Source organism: Arachis ipaensis, chromosome B02 (assembly GCF_000816755.2).
Source record: "Arachis ipaensis cultivar K30076 chromosome B02, Araip1.1, whole genome shotgun sequence".
NCBI classification, from domain to species: Eukaryota; Viridiplantae; Streptophyta; class Magnoliopsida; order Fabales; family Fabaceae; genus Arachis; species Arachis ipaensis.
In genome coordinates, this window is record NC_029786.2 from 5142692 (window position 1) to 5146484 (window position 3793).

Genomic DNA, 3793 nt, shown 5'->3' on the forward strand with positions numbered 1-3793 from the left:
AATTATAGGAGACTAATTTAAAGATAATGTATCCACATCTATTATTTTAAAAGACTTTATTAATATATTTTTTTTAAAACTAATCTATCCAACATGTACATCTTTAGAACTTTATTTGTTACCTTACTCTTATTTTTATTCAAAATTTTGATCAATCAAAACGTTAAACTTCAAGTTGGAATGAAGTGAAGATGGACGTTATATACTAGCATTTCTAAAATTTCCTATTTGGATAACATAACCACAATACCTTTTCTCAACGTACTTTTTTTTTATATTTAATATTTAAAAGTGTTCTAAAATTACTAACTAAAGATTTTTAAAATATTTTTATGAAATTAATCGTACTATGTATACCTTAAAAAGCAGATACTAATAAATCATTGCTATACCATCTCATAAATCTTTTTTATTATACTATTATAAATAAATTTTATTTAGTAAGGTTTAATTACTCTATTATAACATATTTGATTATTGTGTTTATGAACGTGGTCGAGAAGAAGAAGAAAAATAAGAGAGATATTTCAGACGCTAGTATCTTGTTATTCTTTGAGTATTCTAACGGATACATTGAGCACACCTTCCTACTAATTATATTAGTTTCACACTAGTGACGGATTATTCAATTAAAAAAATTATGTGAACTAAATATGTAAAAATATACATAAATTCAAATAATTTATTTAGTGATTAATTTTTAATTTATATAAATTATTTTTAAATTTTATATCCAACGACATCCCATAAAATTTACGAAGGTTAAAAAATGTATTAGTAGCACGTGTCAAAAATCATCAATTTTAAAACTTAAGATATATAAATATATTCTAATAATTAATTTTATATCCAACAATATCCATACGTTTTCTCATATTTTTTTAATAATAACTTTAAGCTAGTTATTATATATAGAGTCAAATCTAGTCCTTTTAAATTATACTCTTAACACATTTTTTAACCACTAAATTAAAATTATATTTTATTTATTGTGTTATATAAATGTTTTTGTTTTTTGGACAGTACTATATAAATTTTATTGTTAGAGGCTTTGCACCGAGAGAAGCATAAATGAGATGAGAAGGTTATCTCATGTACGAGGAAAATTAGTGTTTCAATCATTTTAGTTATTAATTTTTATCATAAAATATACAGTAATATTATATGAGTAAATTATTTTGGTAACTAAATTTAATAAAATTGGTCTAATAATTTAAAGATTGATATTAAAAATTTTAATTTGAAAAAAAAAACAGAAAAAATAGCTAGAATATCTGAAATACTTAAAATTTTTCCGATGAGACTTTGGATTTTGATGGGTTGCAATGTAGCTGGGTACCCATCTGGCGTGTCTCTTTTTGGTGCATTGCATTACTGTGAGCATACGCTTCAAACCCTACATTCTCAACCCTCACATACTTGGTTTATCAATTGCGGTAACAATAATGTTCTTGATGTTAATTTGGGTCAACCTTTTGGATATTCTTTAGAATCAGCTAGCTACCCGACACAGCCCCAAATTGCAATTTCAACTCGGACAAGCGCTATAGTGGAAGAGAAGCTAGCTGGTAAAGAAAGCAAGAAGTGTTAGTTGCTTTAGTTAGTGCAGTTATAACAGCTTTCTGTTTTGGGAAACTGCTTCTAGCTAGCTCTGTTGATAGCTAGAGTAGTTGAATATGGTTAGGGGCCACTATCTGTGGGTACCCAATCCAACTCCATCCGGTCGGATAGGGTTGCCAACCCATCTGCAGCGGATAGGATACAGTTTTCGTGCGGATCAGGTACGGTGTGGGTTGAGTCTCAACCCTATCGGACCAATCCGTACCTTATATATATCTTATATACTTATATAAAAATATGTTTTAAGTGGATGTTGAACCAAAGACCTCTCACTAAATGCAAAAGATTCTTAGCCACTAAAAAAATATCATTAATTGATAATTTAATTTTTTTTACATAAAAGTCAGTTTTATTTTAAATTATCATCAAATTATATAATAATATTGTATCTTTTTTGTAATCCGCGGATAAAGTCGGGTACTCGCCGGTTAAGAATGGATAGAATTAGGATTGGAATATTCTCAACCCGCAGATAAAGTAGTAGGGTCGAGTTTATACAAAAATTTCAACCCGTAGATAGGATTAGGGTTGATTCCAAATCTTATCCTACCCTATCTATTATTACCCTTAAATAGAGTTTAGATGCTGCATGTTGTTGAACTAATTAGAATAATAATAAGATAAATTTTATGGCGTTTATAATTTTATATCTAATTTTTATCTAATTTATTTTTATAATAAATTTTAAATATTTAATAATTATTTATTTTTATACTTTTAAAATTAAATATTAATTTTAAACTCTTTTTAATAAGTTAGATAACCACTTTTAAACACCATATATAACAATCACCTAATAATAATTCATATCTACATTACCTTCTTCACATTCTCTCTTCTACTCAATTACTACAACTATTGAGGAACCATAATAACAAGGAAAACATTTTAAACCCAACGCTGTTCTATCTCTGACAAAAAACATAAGCCTTTTTATGGAGCACAATTTACTCTATAATTCATGGGGTAACTTACTAGGAAAAATGGACTCTGAAAAAGAACAGATGAATATATGGAGATACGAAATATATTCAAAAGAGCACATTAAGAAATAACAAAATGGTAGAATAGAACACAAAAGAAAAAATATCAAGCACAAAACAAGGTTAAAGTGGATAAAGTGAAGAGATAGAAATACGGCATTTTTTTTTATGTTTCAACTATCCGAAATAGTGATAGAAATATAATAGAAAGACTTAGAGACTCATAGATGGATTCAGGACTACGAGTAAATCAAACAACATGTTTTTAGTCTTTCCTCCTGAATTCTAACAGATATATTGGAATGACTTTTGTGTATCTTAAAAGTCATCAAAATAGTTAAATTGAACTAAACTTCAAGTAGATATATATATCTTCTGGTACTAAATTAAAAATTGAAAATATTTGATAAAAAATATTAATAAAAAATAATCAAAATTTATTTGATTTAATATTTATTAATTATTAATAAATATTAAATAATATAAATTTCAGCTGTATTTTTTAATCTCCTTAGTATTACTGATTAAAACTTCTCTCATTAATTACAGAATAGGAAGGGTTTTGACGAGTTGACGATTGGCGCAAAGGTATTGGCCCTTACTTTGAATTAGTCATGATATTATTTTATTACATATATTAAATGAGATATGAATTTTATTTTGACTTGGCTCTTATATATTTATCGGTTTCGCTACGTTACCAATAGCCAACTTCTGCCAACTTTTATTTATAATTGTGTTTCATAGAAGTGTGTTTGTGGATGTGTCTAATAAAAATGTATTTTTTATAGCTGTGTTTAATAGAAGTGTCTTTATAGATATATTTTTTAGATGTGTCTCTTTATATATGTATTTAAAATATATTCATTATTAGACATATTCACGAACACACTTCTATGAAACACAATTATAAATAAGAGTTGGTAGAAGTTGGCAGATAATATGTTGGTACCCTATACTTTTCCTATATTTATTAGAGAGATAACAACGATAGATATCGAAAATAACATTTCGCGTTAATTATTTACGTGTAAAAGTAATATTTTTCAAGTTTGGAATAAGTCCTACTTAAGGATAGACCGACGATAGAGCTCTTTTAAATTGGAAAAAAAATTAATAAAATCATCTAATCACTTTTAAATTAAGGTAATAGAATTTACAAATATCAAAAAAATAGCAAAAATTATTAT